Source organism: Bos indicus, chromosome 6 (assembly GCF_029378745.1).
Source record: "Bos indicus isolate NIAB-ARS_2022 breed Sahiwal x Tharparkar chromosome 6, NIAB-ARS_B.indTharparkar_mat_pri_1.0, whole genome shotgun sequence".
Lineage (NCBI taxonomy): Eukaryota > Metazoa > Chordata > Mammalia > Artiodactyla > Bovidae > Bos > Bos indicus.
In genome coordinates this window covers 17841461-17859776 of record NC_091765.1, presented here as the reverse complement: position 1 = coordinate 17859776, position 18316 = coordinate 17841461, and the positions used below count along the sequence as shown (strand labels likewise).

The 18316-nt window shown below is 41.2% G+C and overlaps 1 long non-coding RNA gene across 4 annotated transcripts in view; it reads left to right on the top strand.

Moving 5' to 3' along the window:
* Window positions 1-18316, top strand: part of LOC109560120 (uncharacterized) — a 231463-nt gene that overhangs the window by 11014 nt on the left and 202133 nt on the right. For all 4 annotated transcript variants that reach the window (XR_011567084.1, XR_011567083.1, XR_011567085.1 and 1 more), the window contains one exon: window positions 17711-17826. This is a non-coding gene — a long non-coding RNA (uncharacterized lncRNA). The remainder of the gene's footprint in view (window positions 1-17710; window positions 17827-18316) is intronic.

The window sequence follows — 18316 nt, the reverse complement described above, 5'->3', positions numbered from 1 at the left end:
GGGGTTTATTAAATGAATTTTAATATAGCCATACCATAGAGCACTGTGCAGCTATGAAAATGACATCATACAATTTTTGTTCACTTGAAAAAATATTAGTGGTGTCTTGCTAAGTGGAAAAATCAGATTATAAAGGAATAAGCACAATCCTGCCTCATTTTTAAAAAATCCCTCTGTATGTATCGTTTATTAGCATGTTAAGTTCTATGATGGCAGGGTACTGTTTGCTTAGCACAGTACTTGGTGCCTAGGACAAGTCCTGCCACAAAGTGGGCACTCAGTCAGTGTCTATTGAATACACTCAGAAGTGTAGAAACTAAAATACTGAGAGTAGTTTTCTCTGAATAGTAGAGACATGGATGATTTTTATCTTCTTTGTACTTTTAGAAACATTTATATACAGTGAATCAGTATTTATATACAGTAAAAGAAGATAATAAAATGTTAAATGTGATATGATACAAATATTTAAAAAGTGAACTGATCCTAGGGAAGTTTGATGATGATAATAAAAAAGAAAGAACATAAAGTAATTAACCAGCAAGGAAAAGAAGAGGAGAGGATGAGGCGCTAATTTCAAGGCCAGCTAGTAGGTGTGTGGAAACTAGTGCAAAGGGGCTCTGATCATTTACAGCAGTGAGAAAGGTGGGCTTGTCAATCTCTAAGCTAAAAGTTAAACAGTGAAATGAACAGGTCTTAAGTGTACAATTCAATGAGTTTTTATAAATAAATATATATATATATATATATACACACTTGTGACATCATCATTCCAATCAAGATACAGAACATGTCAATCGTCAGAAATTCCCAGAGCTATGGGATGAACTTTTTTTAAAATGTATTTTTACTTGGAGGGTAATTGCTTTACTGTGTTGTGTTGGTTTCTGCTGTACAGCAAGGTGAATCGGTCCTAAGTATACGTGTATCCCCTCCTTCTTGAGCCTCCCTCCCACCTGTACTCCCGTCCCGCCCGTCAGGGACCAGGCTAGGCTCCTCTGTGAACAGCAGCTTTTCACGAGCATCTGGTTTACATACGGCAGCGTATATATGGCGGTGCTGCTCTCTCCATTCCCCCCACCCTCTCCTCCCCCTGATTTGTTCCCAAGTCCATTCTCCACATCTGTGTCTCCATTCCTGCCCTGCAAATAGGTTCATCAGTACTATTCTGCTAGATTCCGCATATATGCATCAATAGACATTATTTGTTTTTCTCTTTGTGACTTACTTCAGTCTGTACGACAGACTCTAGGTTGGGATGAACTTATTTTGAAGCAACTTTTTAAGCTGCATTTTTGGTGACATGTCGTGTGTTGTTAGACTTCTTAACTGACTACTTTGCACATTTCCTTTAAATTCTATGATTTAATTTCTCCATTTGAAAAACTTGTCAGATTGAAATATGCCTTTCCAGAAAATGTGTTGATAATGTACATTATAGGAAGGGAAGAAATGAAACTCATAATATTTGGTTGAAATACAATTGAAATGCTGAATTGAAATACGGACCAAGTGAATTTGTTGAAATATTTGTGTTGCAAATTGTTTTCCAGTGTAATGGATGAAATGATATTTGTGGTCCCAACAGACACAGCAGTCAGAACAGGTCTGGGGTGCTTTAGATATGAACGTTTGGCGGAGGAGGCTGTGGGGTAAGTTGAGAAAGAAGTGATGGGGTGATTTCCAGGCAGCTGGATCCCAGAGACTTGGGAACATGGGGATCCTTGGTGGGTGTAGAAACACAGCAGAGCAAGAGAGCAGATTAGTGCATCCCCCTAGTGCATGCCTACTGAGTTTAACATTCTTCCAGCCTCTGTCTGGTCTAGTCTACTGGATACATGCAGTTGAGCTCAGCAAACAGGAGGGTCTCTTGACTGTGGCACAAAATTGTACTCACTGGGGGAAAAAAAAAAAAAGCATATTTCCTGGATTTCTCTTATAGGAAGTGTTAAAATATACAGACAGGATGTAGTCTGATGTTTTTTCCCCTTATTGTGAAGTAGTTGACGTTTTTGTCTTCTTCTCTGTTTCTGTCTCTTTCTTCCTCTAATATGAAGATAAACCTGGACTTCCCAGGAAAGGGAAAATTTTATCAACTAAAATATGGGTTAAGATGCCCATGCCAGAACAATCCAGCCAGTAAACAGGTCAAGATTGTGGCATGAACTGCAGTAAGTTTCAGGTCAAATGATTTCCTAACTGTCAGAACTTCTTGGATTACTATCCTAGTAGTCCAAAGACATGGCATGCTGTGAGAGAAGTAAAAACAAAAATGTGAAAACAACATTCAGGATTTAGCCCAGGTATGTACTGCAGAACGCTCCCAGTTGCCATCATGCTTCTCGCTGCCTTCATCTGTCCCCCTTTTGCCGTAAGCCCTGCAGCATGTGGCTGTGAAATCGCTTGATAAACTGTTTGCACTGGTGAGCTATGAGAATTTCATAGTTTGATCCCTGAAAATGAAGGAAATTAAAAGCTGACAAGAAGGATGATTTGGTGCCTAAGGTGGTCAGTTGGTCACCACAAAGAGTCACTTAGGTAAGAAAACACCTTTGTATAGTGGCTGTGTTGGTAATAAGTTATAAATGAGCTGAAAATTAAGATAATGAAAAAGATCCATGTCTATGAGAAGGCCAGTTGGATAGAGAGAGAGACAGTAAAAATTGTCATAATCTGTGAAAAAAGTTTACTTATTAAATAGTTTTTGTCTCTCCCGTTCACTTATAAACCAAAGTGGGTATTTTTGGTTTGTTTTCTGTGCAGGAGTTAATGTTCTATAATTAATTATATTCATTATTCCAACACTAGCAACAGCAAAAATGATCCTTAAATGAAAATCATCATCATCATCTATTTATTTTTTGATTACTTACTAAACGTGAAAAAGGGTTGAAAATCAAGTGGACATTATACTACATTAGTTACTGTGAGTATCTCACTTACTATGGTTTATTTTTTTTAAGAGCTTATTCTGTTTCACATAATGCTTGAAGTAAATTACATTTTCTACCTCTCACATTTGAATACAGGACTCTTATCTTAGGATTCCCATCACTGTGGGAGAAACATTTTATGGAAATAAACTCTATTTCAGCTATACTGTCTCTTTCTGTTCTTTTTTTTTTTTTTTTTAATTGAAGGGGGAAAAAAAAGAAGGAAGAGGAAAAGAAATGAAACAATAATTTATAGCCTAGGACTATGATCCTTTGAGTAAAACTGCTCTCACTTCTAGTTAACCAGGGAGTGAGTGAAATCCTGTTTCCTCGTGGTTTCTTCTAAGATGAAAGAATTCAAAATCAAATAAAAATGATACTGCAGCCATTACAACTGATTTAAATAGTTTAAAGAAACTCAGGACTGTATTCAGATCAACAGGGCACAGATTTAATTGAAAAGGAAAGAGAAATTCATCTTTTTATTTTGGTAACTTAATTCACAATGTACATGAGTCAGGTAATTATACTCCCAGCCTCTGATACTGTGGACACTGATGATTGTGACTTTGTGTGTTCATCCCATGGGTCGATACTGAATTTAAATGGAGCTGACTCCATCATCGGGCTGGAGAAAATTCAGAATATTGCTTGCTTCTTCTTTTCTTCCCATCATCTCCTTTTTCCTGTCTTCTAGATTATGTTTACTTATTTATTTATATTTTTGACTGGCTGGGTCTTGGCTGCTGTACAGGCTTTTCTCTAGGGCTTTTCTCTACTTGCAGTGTGAGGGCTTCTAGTTGCGGTGGCTTCTCTTGTTGCGGAGCACAGGCTCTAGGGCACACAGGCTTTAGTAGTTGGCTCCCGGGCTCTGCAGCACGGGCTTAATCAATTGTGGATCAAGGGCTTAGTTGCTCCTCAGCATGTGGGATCTTCGCAGATCAGGGATAGAACCTGTGTCTCCTGCATTGGTGGGTGGATTCTTTACCACTGAGCCATCAGGGAAACCCCTCTTCTAGGTTATGGATACCCCACCAGATGGGAAGAGAAAGAGATACATATTTACTGACTTATATAAATAATATACTTCAGGTCGCTTACTACATAGACTACGCATGAAGAATATTTACCAGATATACCACACATAGTATGTAGCCAGTATTTTTGTTCATGTAAAAAGTAAAGCAGAAAATTAAGCCAATTATAAAAATCTTAGGCAAACACCCTACTGTGGAAGAAAAAGCTAGTTGGGTTTTTTAACCTGAGTTGATAAATTAAGCAGAGTTAATAATTATGCTTAATTTTGTTGGGGGGAAAATCAGACATTTCTTTTGGTTCCAAAATCACCAACACAAAGAGGGTGGTAGATACAATACATTTCTCTTCACCCTTCTCTCCTGGACACACTGTGGACATGTATTTCGTCCCAGCTCTTCACTGAAACTGCTAAATCTGACGGTCAGTTCTCAGTCGCCTTATTTGACCACCATCAACATTCGACACTGTTGAGTATTCTTTCTTCAAAGCTGTTTTGTTTCCAGGATACCCTCAGCTTCTGGTTCTTTCCTGGTCTTCTGGGTGCCCCCTCAGTCTCTTCTGCTCATCCCCCATGTTCTCCCTGACCTCTGGTTGGTGGACTGCCCTTGTGGCTCAGCCTCTCAGCCCCTTCTATCTGATTCCTTCCCTTGTTGACCTCATCCAGTCTCATGCCTTTAAATATACTGTAGATGCTGGCAACTCCCAGTTTTTGCTTTGACCTACACCTCATCCCTGACGCACAGACTTGCTCCAACTGCCTACAGACCCTCCATTGGGATGTCTGATAGGTCTCTGAAACTTCACATGTTCAAAATGCAACTTCTGATCTTTCCCCAAACCTGCTCCTGTTTAGTCTTCTCTATCTCAGGAAACAATAGGTCTGTTTCTCTACTGCTCATGCCAAAAGCCTTAGCACTGTCCTTCACCCTAAAATTTCTTTTGTTTCCTGTATCTAATCTCTCTCCAAAGCCTGTACTTTGTGACCTATAAAATGTGATCAGAACCAACTACTTCTCACCAACCTAGTTCAAGTTGCCATCACCTCTCTGGATTTTGACAACAGCCTCCCAACAAGCCTCCCTGTTTCTGTCTATCATCTGCAGAGCTCCCATGGGGATCGGCTTAAACCTGAGTCAGACCAGGTCTTTCCCTTGCCCAGAACTCTCCCTTAGTTTACGATTTCACAATGGTATACACACCTCTACGTGACCCCCACCCACCCCTTTTTCCTCTTTTCTTTGTCTCCTCCTGCTCTTCCCTTTTCTGACTCTGAACCAGCGTTACCAGTTTCCTTACTGTTTCTCAAATCTCAGGCGAGATCTTGCCCCACGATCCCCACATAGGCTATTTGCTCTCTTTGTAGTTATCTTTCCCAGATCTTCACATGGCTTACTCCCTCGACCTCCTTTGGGTCTTTCTGAATATTTCTTGTCAGTAAGGTCTTCTCCGATCACCCTATTTAAAATTAGAATGTGTCCCCAGCCAAGGGTCCTCCCTATACTCTCTTCCTCCTTTGTTTGTAACACTTATTACCAGCTGACATCCTGTACCTATTTTTCATTTATTTATTGACTGTCTTCCTCTCTAGGGTGTAGTTTCCTGGAGGAAAGGGATTTTTGTGTTTCCTTCATTGCTGTATCTCCAGACACCTAGAACAGTTCCTGGTATACAGAAACGGTCCCACAAATATTTGTTGAATGAAAGAATATCTATAAAAATTACAAACACTGGTAGCACCTGGAACTTGTATACTTATCCTTTATTATAGTTGTGAGCTATGGCTGTTGTAGAGTTTGATATTTATAAGTAAATCATATTTTAAATGAATCCAGGGAGCTATTACTCGAAGGAATTTACTGTCTTTTCTTTTAAGGGTTAAAAAGTCCTTTTTAGAATGACCAAGCATGCTTTCATTTGTCTATGTTGTCAACACAGATTTTTCATCCTAATGATTGCTCCCATAGAGAAGACACTTTTTGACCACTCTGTTGGGCAGGCAGATATGATGAGGCTATTTCTAACGGATAGGGAGGAAAATAAACCTAAATTTTAAAATATTGGAAAAGGTCTGTTTTTTCAGTAAGCTGGTGTGGATGAGATTTGACCAGGCTCCTCAGGACAGTTGTTGGGTTAGGCTCAGCACCTTCCAAATTACTTCAGACTTACTAGGTTATCTGATTTCCTGGGCTAGGGGAACCTTAGCTTGGTGGTGTGGGAGATGATTTTGAGTGATTAACAGGTTCTCCATAAATTCCTTTGACTCAAGCAATGAGAGAACTTACTTTTATTTATTAAAAAAAATTTTTTATTGGAGTATAGTTGCTTTACAGTGTTGTTTTTTCTGCTATACAGCAAAGTCAATCAGTGTAAGTATATGTATATCGCTTCCTTTTTAGATCTCCTTCCCATGTAGGTCATCACATTGAATCGAGCTCCCTGTGTTATACGGTGGGTTCTCGTTGGTTGTCTATTTTATATATGGTAGTTGTAAATCATCTCAATGTCAGTCTCAAGGGGGAAGGTGGGTGTGAGATGAACTGGGAGATTGGCATTGACAAATGTACACGCTTTCCTTGTGTATTCTCTTGCGGCCTCAGCCTGGTATGTAGCAGCCTCTGTTGGAGCCCTGTCCACGTGGCCACCTTTATCAAGTGCCTTCCAGCTGAAGCACTTGTATTCTTTGCCTGAGTTCATCTCTTGCCTCTGGGGCCTGCTTTGCTGCCCTAGAGACAGCCCAGTAATGCTAGGAGATGCATATCCCCACAATCAACCTTTAACAGTGTTTGGTGTTCAGCTACCCCAGCTCTCTCACCCACTGTGTGGGCTGGTTCTGAGGTGTGTGCTGCACTGGTTCCCAGAGTTTGCTCAGGGGGGTTAAGCTCCAGTTGTCCAGAGTGATCACTGGCTTGATAATACATCATTTATTGGCTTCCTTCCCTTTTCTCTCTCGCTTCCCAACTCTTTTATTTGTGTTTCTATGTTTCCTTCTCCTTTCAAGTAAATGATTTGCAATGGAATTCTTAAACCCAAACTACACTACCAGTAAGGCTTTAACCACTTCTAGTGCTGTTGATGGTTATTGTTGTTTAGTCACTAAGTCATGTCCAACTCTTTGCACCCCATGTAGCCCGCCAGGTTCCTCTGTCCCTGGGTTTTTCCAGGCAAAAGTACTGGAGTGGGTTGCCATTTCCTTCTCTAGGAGATCTTACCCACCCAAGGATGGAACCTGTGTCTCCTGCATTGGCAGGCGGATTCTTTACCACTGACCCACCAGGAAAACTGAAGCCCTAATACTTTGGTCACCTGATGCAAAGAGCCCACTCATTCTTACCCTGATGCTGGGACAGACTGAAGGCAAAAGGAGAAGCGGGTGGCAGAGGATGAGATGGCTAGATAGCATCACCGACTCAATGGACATGAACTTGAGCAAACTCCAAGAGATAGTAGAGGACAGAGGAGCCTGGCGTGCTGCAGTCTCTGGGTGTGCAAAGAGTTGGACATGACTTAGCGACTGAACAACAGCAATAAGTGTTGATCTTCCTTATTACCAGAGAGCTAGTTCGGGACTCAAGCTCGGACATCTTGGATTATTGAGAGCATCTTGCTAGAATTACTAATAATTGTTTTGTTTTCAGTATACTAATTTTTCAGTTATCTTCTATGTATTATGCTAATTATTTTATATTTACTATTGTGACAGAAATGAATACATTTAAGTTTAAAAAATGAGTTTGTTTAAATGCAATGTTTATTAAATAGCAGGACTAGTGGTAAAGGGAATTGACAAAATTCATGGACTAAATGCCTGAAATTTGGGGAACTCCCTGCTGTGGGTTCCTGAATTGACTTTGTGGGATCTTTTGGGGGAAGCAGAGAGTTTCCTACCATACTTTGTGTAGGGAGTTTTCTGCCATGCTTCATGCTTTGCAAAACAGCAAGCAGTAACATAGTGGCAATATTATTTTATGCTGTTTTCCCCATAAAGTTATTGTCTTCCCTTACAATTTTAAATGCTTGGACATATTGAATAAATTTGCTTTAATGATATAATTTTTAAATGTTTCCTTTTGGAATACTGCACCTTCTTCTTCCTCTGTTACCCCTCATCTTTTTTCTAGGAACAGAAGGAAATAGCTATCACCCATAACCTCAACGTGCAGAAATAAGTACTGTTGACATTGTGTTATATTTCCTTCCTGCTCTTTTCTAATAATATACGCAAATGATGTGCTGAACCCATTCCAGTAAAGCTCCCTGACTACTATGAGCAAAGCACATTTTCACTTGAGTCAAATTACTCAGAGCATTAGACACTTCAGATCCTTCTGGAAGGAGCCTCACTGACTGTGGCATGCTCTCCTATCTCCCCTCCTGGGTCAGCTCCTTTTCATCCTTGTAAAGGCCCCTATCTCTGCTCAATTCTTAAATGTGGGCCTTCCTCTACTTCTACCTGAGTAATCTCACCATCACACGAAATCTCCTGCATGCCTACTTCTTTAAGTCAGATTCCTATACTTAACCCCAGATATATGACTTCCTTTCCTGGATGTCCCAAGCCACACCACACTTCTCATGTCCAGAGTTATGCTCATAATTTCACCCCACACACCTGTGTTTCTTCGTAGATCCAGTCTCATTAATTTAAGCAGAAATCAAAATGTCCTGCTTGACTCCCCGCTCTCTGTCACTCTTGCAGCTGATGAGGACTCAAGCTCCCTCCTCTCGCCCCACAGCACGGTCTCCATGCAGGGCCTGTGGTGTTTGAGCCCCTTGCACTGGGGAAGTCTCCCCACCTTCAATCACCCTACCCACCGCCTTATACCAAGAGTAATTTTTATTTTAAATAAAAAATCAGATCTTTTTTTTATATAAAATTTTTTTTTAAAAAAAACACCCTGAAAAGTATTCCTAAAACACCCTTCAGTGAATAGTCCAGGATAAATACTAAACTGTTAACCTCTAGGGAATGGGGCAGGATGGTTTATTTTATTGCTTTTATATAACTGGATTTTTTTCTTAAACAATGAGCATGTTATTTTTCCAATTAAAATTAATAGAAAGGCTTTCAAGAGGAAACGCAATTCAATGAATACCCCCTGTTGCGTGTTAAGGGCTTAAAAATTCACTCTACTCTGCCTCTGCTTCTCTCAGGCTTCCTGTCTCCCACCCTACAGGCTTATGCCACATGACTCAGGCTTATCCTACAGGCTCCAAATGTTCTGAACCTCCAGGCCTTTGCTCATGCCGTTCCCTCCACCTGCAATGCCATTCCAGTCTTCGCTTGTCCTCAATTAAACATCCTTCATGGCTCAGGTTGTGTGACCTCTTTTTTTTTTTTCCAATCTGGCCAAGATGTGCCACATATGGCATCCTAATTTCCTGAGCAGGGTTCGAACCACAGCCCCTGCAGTGGGCGTGTGGAGTCTTAATCACTGGACTCCCAGGAAGTCCCCTTGTCATCTCTTCTGTGAAGGACTTCCCCACCCCAAAAGGCAGGCCCATGCTTCCTTTGCTCCGCATCCTGGGGCTTCACCCTATGGCGAGGTCCATTCTGGGGCCTACGTAATATTTACACGTTTGCCCCCCTCCACTTATGTCCATAAGTCTCCTGAGAGCATGGACCATGCATCTCAGCAAGCCCTTAAAAAACAGCATAAGTAGGCCTGTTATTTGCTGAATCTCTCCCTCCTGCCGTCCGCCCTGTGTGTCACCCATCATGTCCAATCCTGGAAGTAATCTGCAAAGCAGAGTAACATCATCTCACGGAATGAAAACTGAAGCTCAAAGCTAGGCTACAGGTCATCCAGATGGGTTTATGGCAGATCTGGGACCTGGGGCCTGTGCCCTCTACTGCCTCTGATGAGGGACATTGAAGGTGGAGGCCGTGTCTTACATTTGACTCAGTGGAAGCAAGTAACATATGATGGCTCAGTAGTCCAGCAATATGTACGTGTCCCTACATAATTTGGTGGGATGGTAATCCATCTCACTAAAAGCAGTTTACCAAGTCTCTGTGTGTGTGTGTGTGCTAAATTGCTTCAGTCTTGTCCAACTCTTTGTGACTCTATAGACTGTGGCCCCCCAGGCTCCTCTGTCCATGGGGATTCAGGCAAGAATACTGGAGTGGGTTGCCATGCCCTCCTCCAGAGGATTTTCCCGACCCAGAGATCAAACCCATGTCTCTTAGGTGTCCTGCGTTGGCGGGCAGGTTCTTGACCGCTAGCACCAGCTGGGAGGCCGCCAGGTCTGTGACTTAATCTCCATGCTCTCTTCTGTACTCTCTGAAAGAGATGCCCCAGGGCGCTTGAAAGACAAAGCAGTTTGCAGGGGTGGGCACATGTATATACCCTTGACTAATCTGCCCTGGCTGGATCCTCCACCGTCATTTTAAAGTTGTTTGCCAAGCTCATCACACAAGACCATGTCCCCAGAGACAACAGCTTTGTCCCTGAACAAGGCAAAGAGACAGACAAAATCTCTGGGAACAGGTACTTCTCAGGGAAACATAGAGCTCTTAGGGGACCGGCAGAAAGGTGTACACACCATGGGAATCCTTCTGTAGATCTGGATGGAAAGCCAGGGGCTGTCTGGTCATCTGAGTATGGCAATTGTGTGCATATGTGTGTGTGTGCACGTGTTGGAGGGGGGCACTCTCAAGGGGCACCACAAATCAGGGAGGACAGTGAGGCTCTGGCAAGTCAGAGCTGGCAAGGGTGGGGATGGTTTGTGCCCCTCAGGACTGGGGGTAAGGGAGCCTCTTCTCGGAGGTTCTCAACAGCTCTCCACAAATGTTCAGCCTAAATGGAGCTGGCAGAAAAGTAGGAATGCGGCAGGGAAGATGGAGACCCTAGCTTCCTTTTGCTGGGGAGCGTGAGTGGGGGCCTATAGCAGTTTTATGAGCCCAAGAAAAGAATAAAACATCAGCACTCTTGTCAGTTTAAAAAATGCATGTGGTTCCAGCTCTGAGTTTGCTCAGGTAGAGTAGACCTAGTTCCTCCCTGGAGTTTACATTCTAGTAATGGGAGGCAGACACGGACAGACCACACGGCGGAGGGTGCCGCGGGCTTTGCTGCGCACTGGCACACCGTACATTAAGAGCTAAGTGAAACGACGTTTAGCTTCCCTGGTGGCTCAATGGTAAAGAATCTGCCTGCCTAATCAGGAGACCCAGGTTCGATCCCTGGGTGGGGAAGATACCCTGGAGAAGGAAATGGCAACCCACTCCAGTATTTTTGCCTGGGAAGTCCCACGGACAGAGGAGCCTGGCAGGCTACAGTCCGTGGGGTCAAAAAAGACTTGGACAGGACTTAGCCACTAAATAACAAGAAACTCACAATGTTCTATGCAAATGTGAAGTACTAATCATGTTCTTACGTTTATACCTAGCACACAAGTACTTAAAAGATAAGTGGAAAGCAAACTTGGTCGGTTTGCTATTGGGAAGTTGAAGGCTTCCTGCTGAACAAACAGCATTACTTTTTGCTATTCAGGATTTGGGCCACACAGGACTTTGATCTAAAAATTTTGGTAGATAAAGAATGAATATTTATTGTTTTTATGAGCATTGTTTTGTATGAAACAAATTTGGGGGAGTGGGAAAGAATAAATATTTGGGACAGCAAACATTTAAATGCCAGTAGTTAATTTACTTTCTTACCTTGATTTACAATGATAACTTTGGGTGGAGAGCTGAAAAGAAGGAACACTCTTTGTTCTTGTTTTAGTTAGAATTTCTAACATCTGAAGGAATGTTTTTATTGCAAGTACATAAAGTAATGAAAAAAAGCCCAAGGATTTACATGCCGTTAGAGAAGCTTAACCTCAGGGTGTTAAATGAGCAAAAGATATTCTAGCAAATTTCTTTTGGATTGTTTTCTATTTTTTTTCCTTCTTAAATCCCTTCCAACTTCAAACTTTTTGCTATAAGGAATTGAGGTGAAAGGGAGTGTTAAAAAGGGAGAAACAACAAAAGAAGCAGCCGAAGCTCCAGGAGAGTAGACTCAGGACCCCACAAAGTGACAACTGACTGATCCCTGGGAGGTTTGGAGTGGAGGAGCCCGTAGGTGTCCCATTGACCAGAGTGCTTTATCTGGATGAGTCGAATAATTCATCTGATAGGGCAGGGATGGCTCTATCTTTCCCCTGCGTAGATCCAGTCAGCATGACTACACAGCCACCAGCTTTTCAGTCTTAGGAACCTGAAATCCTAAAATCATATTTAGAGCTGAGGTGATTAACAAGGGTCACCTAGAGGGAAAGCATCTGATAGGCTCAGGTGGCACTGACACTTCTTACTGTTTCAACATACCATTTGCCTTGATCAGATATTATTTTCAGGAAAGAGAATGTTTCTTGTATCTGGGACTTGGTCATGCTGAAAAATTGTTCTGAAATTTTAAAACACTCCACAGTTTCATAATCTCTGTAGGTGTTCAAAGGGCAGAATAATCCCCATAGCTTGTGTTTTTTTATTTCAGATTAGTTTTTCCTTATGTTTTGTTTGTTTTGCATCACGATCACAAGCAGTATGGTGTAGCTATGGCAATGCTTATAGAATTTATGCATCAGGCTTTGTGTACTTATGGAATTTGTGTATCAGGCTCTGGGCCATGGTGCCTTGGGCTGCGGAGTCCCACACTGGGAGCAAGGAGGAAGACGACATCAAAGAACTGAGGACTGAGCACGTTTACTTTTCTGATTCTAATGACTTTGTTTGGAAAAGAGTAAACACAATTACCGTAACAACGGAGCTGAGAGGCTTTGAGGGTTTAACACTGCATTGTTTTCCTAGGGAGAGGGTGGGGACTGCTGAGGATCAGGGACCGGGGCCTGAAGACCCAGGTGGCTTTGTTTGTTTTCACTTTCTTCTCAGAAATGCATTTATGTAGTTACAGAGCATTTGATGGAGTTTCATATAAAATTAACTTTGTTTATCTTCCTTATTTAAAATGGACTTATAGTTCATTATAAAATAATTCAAAAGGCCAAAAGAGTAATCTTACAGAGTACTGTCACCAAATCTCTTTCTACATTTGTCCCCCTAGCCAGCTGTTCTCCTACACAGATTTTTATATCCATTTATAAATATACGACCTCCGCCCCCCCCGCCCCCCACCACTCCAAACAACAGCATGTTGTTCAATTGTTTGCTTTTTTCACTTAATATATTTTGGAGGTTTTTTCCTCTCAGTCCTCATAGAATTGCTTCAGTCTTTTTATCTGCAACATAGCATTCCGTTATATGTACCCTAGTTTAATTTGTCCTCTATCAACAGATATTTAGGTAGTTTCCAGTCTTGCTATCATCAACAATGTGGCAATTAATGTTCTTGTAGCTGTGGAATTTTGCAATTGTGAGAGTGTGCCTAGAGGATAAACAAAACTAGAATTGGACTTACCAAGTCAGAATGTGCTTCTGTTTGAAATTGTATAGCCTTGCTTTACATGAATATCATGTATATACCCCCTCCAGTCATGTGTAAGGGAGCGCTTGTTTCTTCACATCCTTTGTAACATTGTATGATATTACACTTCTGGATCTATGCCAGTCTAGAAAGTGGAAATGGAGCCTTGATGCAGTTTAATGTTGACTCCCCTTAAAGATGAACATATTTGCCTCCGTTTAAAGGGTTCTTTGTGTTTCCAGTTCTGTGAACTGTACATTTATATCCTTTCGCCCATTTTTCTGTTGAATTTTGTTCTTTTCTTTATTGATTTGTTACAGCTTTTTATATATTAATAATGTTCATCTTCTTTCCTGGAATACGAATCACAAACATATTTACCAGTGTGCTGTGTGTATTTTACTTTGTTTATCCCTCTCCCTTCACTATGCAGAAAATTTTTGTTTTCGTGTAGTCAGATATCCAGATCTTCATTTTTTATGACATAAGGGTTTTATATTATACTTAAAGAGACTTTTCCCAAAATACTGTAGTTTATTTTTAAAAAATCCTTCTGTGTTTTTATCTGTTTGTTTATGAATTAATATTTGGTGTGTCTGGAATTTATTTTGATGGACGGTATAAGGTAGAAAACCAGCCTAACTAGTATTATACATACTGCCATCTGTTTGCTTCAGCATCACCTATTAAATAATATATCTTTCCATTAATGTTTTGACAACTTACTATTATATGTATTAAATAACTTCAGGAATTTAGTTCTGTTTCTGGATATTCTGTTTTATGTCATTGACCAGTTTTCTAGTCAAAGTCAGTACCACTTTGCTTTTAAAACTGTAGTTTCTTTATGTACTTTTAAATCTTGTAGAGTTGGCTCTCTCCTATTACTATTTTTTCTCCAGATTTTCATGGCTATTACTGCTTGCTTATGGCTGTTGAAATCAGCTTGTCTAGTTCCCCCACAAAAATAGTTAGCCTTTTGTTGGAAGCACATTATGTTTACAGGTTGATATAGGGAGAATTGAATTTTAGCATATGAAGTCTTTATCTCAGGACATGGTATTTTTTGCCGTTTTTTTCCAAGTCTTCTTTTATGTCTAGTGGCAGATTCTTTTAATACTCACTCCTGGAAAGAGAATTCCTGCTAATGATTTACTAGCAAGAGGGTAAGCTCCCCAGAGAGTTATTCAGACAAAGCAAGATTTTGACTTACTTAACATACATAAATATTTCTGATCTTTGAGAATCATCTTCTTCTTTATTTAAATATACACAGCTAGGGATTTTGCATCCGTATGATACTATTAGTAACATAAAAAATGAAAAACATTTGCAAAATCACCCTGCATAGTGGTCCCCTTTGGATATAGTAAGAGGACAGCAAGATAATTTTCTAGTCTCTAGGATTACATTCTCTCTTTCTCTCTCTCATTTTTATATTTAAATTTTACTTAACTTTTTAAAAGCAAATCTTACATTTTGCAATACTTGTTTATTTTACAGAAAAGCTTCTAAAGTAGTACAGTGTTCTTGTATTCCCTTTACTCAGTTCGCCCTAATATCAATCATTGTAAACAACTATGGAACATTTGTCAAAATAGAAACTAACATTGGTATGTTACTTTTAACTAAACTCTAGACTTTACTCTTGGGAGAAGGAAATGGCAGCCCACTCCAGTATTCTTGCCTGGAGAATCCTGTGGACAGAGGAGCCTGGAGGGCTGCTGTCCATAGGGTCGCAGAGTCGGACACTGCGACTGAATCGACTTAGCAGCAGCAGACTTCACTCAACTCTCACTAGCGTTTCCATTCATGTCATTTTCTGTTCTGGGATCCCATCAGGAAACCACGTCGTGCTTAGTAGTACTGCTCTTTGGTTAACCCACAGAGGGAGGCAGCAACCTTGCTCTTCACAGTCTCTGGGGTTAACCATGCAGGCTCTTGTATGGCTGGAGGAAAACCCTTATGACCACAGAATCAGATCATGTGATTACATGATTCATGCTCTTTCTGCCCTACATGTGCCTTGCTGTATTTGCACTGTTCCATTAGTCTCACCTAATTGTGTGTGTATGTATGTGTGTGTGTTTCATATAAAGGCAAACCAACATTTCTTTGGGCCTTTGTTAATGTCTCGCCTTCACATGCTGTTGATAACGCTGTTGTACGTATTTTGATGAAACTGTTGCTTGTTAAGTCAATAAATGGGTTCTTTTTCTTACTGTCCACATTTGCGTAACCTACAAAGATAAGCAGGATGGGCTTTTTTTCCCCCCGGTGGTTAAAGGCACAGGGTCTTACAAATCCGGGTTCAAACCTAGCTCAGATACTTACCAACCGTGTGATCTTGGGCAAGTTACTTAATGTCTCTGAGCATCAATTATATAGACTAGAGTGATCACAGAAACTTCCAGAGATAATGTATGCATAGCTCTCAGTACAATAAAATTTATAATAAAAGGTAGCTTGTATCCCTGGCCAACTCCCGTTCTCCCTGGTCTCATATAAGCTTTATACCGAGCACATCGCTTGAGGCCACAGCTTGGTATTAGCACATACGTGGTGCACCGCAAAGGGAGAGTTCTGGGGAGAAGCCTCAGTGATCGGGGTTCTGCGAGGTACAGGCGCCACACACTGTTCCGCCGCCTCGCCTTTCAGTGCATTGCTATTCGATTCTGTGCGCAGCCCGGTTTTCCCGGGTGTGGCAGTGGGAAGGGTGGACTTGGCTCAGGTGCGCCAGGCGGGTGGAGGAGTGTGGAGCAGGAAGGATCTCCTCCCTTCTCTCAGGCGGCTCGGTGTGTGGCTGCAGCGTGGGAGTGTCTGCTCGGACGGGCACTGCCGAGAGGCCGGCGGCCCGACTGGGACCGAGCTCACTGGCCTGGCTCTGGGTGAGTCTCTGGCTTACTGCTCTGTGTCTGGGGAGCCATTAAGGAGCTTCCACTAAGGGCAACCGTGGGCCCTTCTGGGTGCCACTTCCAGGCTCTGCTGCCAAAGGGGAATTTTCTAGCTCACCTGGGAACATTGAGAAAGAGCCAGAGAACAGGAGAAGAGGGCAGGGGCAAGCTCCTTGATCTGCTCCACAGATCCTCCTGAGCTACAGGGGGAGATTCTAGCTCAGGGTGTTTCTGGAGATTTATTGTAATTAACGTTTTTCAGTCAATGGTGTTACTTAGCAAAACTTGACCCATTTTTCAGTATGGAAAAAAGTATTCTTGATTTTATATAGTAAGGCCTTCCATCTCAGCTCACTTTTTTTTTTTGAACCTGGAGGTGATGCTAATGATTCCTTCTTCTTTTTTAAATTTCATTTGTTTTCTACTGTAGTTATAAAATCCTGCTATATATATAAACTGTTATTAATGTTATTTCAGGTTTTCAATGGAACAATATTAATGAGGAAAATAGAAACTTAAGTTATTTAGTTGCTCTCTTTTCTAATGATATATCCTTAATAATGTTTGGAAATAGCTCATAGATAAACATGCTGCTGCTAAGTCACTTCAGTCGTGTCTGACTCTGTGCGACCCCATAGATGGCAGCCCATCAGGCTCTACCATCCCTGGGATTCTCCAGGCAAGAACACTGGAGTGGGTTGCCATTTTCTTCTCCAATGCATGAAAGTGAAAAGTGAAAGGGAATTTGCTCAGTCGTGTCCGACTCTTAGCGACCCCATGGACTGCAGCCTACCAGGCTCCTCCATCCATGGGATTTGCCAGGCAAGAGTACTGGAGTGGGGCGCCATTGCCTTCTCCTCAAACCTGTTTGTTGTTGTTTAGTCACTAAGTCACGTCCAACTCTTTGTGACCCCATGGACTGTAGCCCGCCAGGCTCCTCTGTCCATGGGATTCTTCAGGCAAGAATACTGGAGTGGGTTGCCATGCCCACCCAGGGATTGAACTCAGGTCTCCTACACTGGCAGGCAGATTCTTTATCACTGAGCCACCAGGGAAGCCCTTCAAGCCTATTTAGCAACAAAATAATCCCCAATCTCAGTAATAAATAATCAATGTAAATAAATATCTGCAGGATTTTCATCCATATGCATACTGTTCTGTTTTGGAGTTGAGACCCAGGAAGGAAAAAGGATAATTTTTAGTATACTATGTCTTTGGGTAATAGACTCATACATTTTTTTTGTCTTTGCTGTGGTATATTTAGTATAACACTAAATATATATGGTAGAGGACTGCTTTATGTTTTGACTACTTCTCTACAAAGCTAGTGTATGGATCTTTATATCTTTGAATATGAATGTAAATTATCATTACAGTATTATGAAAAAGAAAGAAGTCTGATACATACATTTCTCTCACTACTTTCTTTTTCTTTTTCCAGGAGAACTAGTTTGGCTATTAAGGGAACCTCTCAACCCAGAGCAGAGCAAGAGAAAGCAAGGTTTCAGAGAAGAGAGCTGTTTACCATCAAAGCAAACTGGGTCCCACACAGACATGGTATGTTATACACGAAGACAGAGGTAAATGCCCATGGTTTTTACAAGTAATTTGCTGCGCTTATATAAATGCAGAAGAGCCTTCAGAATCCTTACTGATCATTCTGTTTGCTTTTTTATTGTTAAAAAGGGCATCAAATAATCAAATGTAATTTAAAAAATCAATTGTCTGGATTCTGTACCCTCCTCATCCCCAGAGACTGATGCTTCTGTGTATCTACGTTTATCTATCAGAGAGGAACGATTTGTTCCATGTGATAAATTCCAATTTGGTGATACCACATGATGAACATTTACTAACCTTTTATTTATCAAAGTGTCTTTCTCTGTTCAGTTTTAAAAAGCTGGAATTTCACTTGGAGTTATACATTTCTTGGGTTAATTTATATTTTATAAATACATGAAATTATTAATTCATTCTGTCTGTAGCGTGCATGGCCCCTGAAGCTTATGGCAGTGCTGTTATCTGTTGTAGGGATGCAAACATGCTC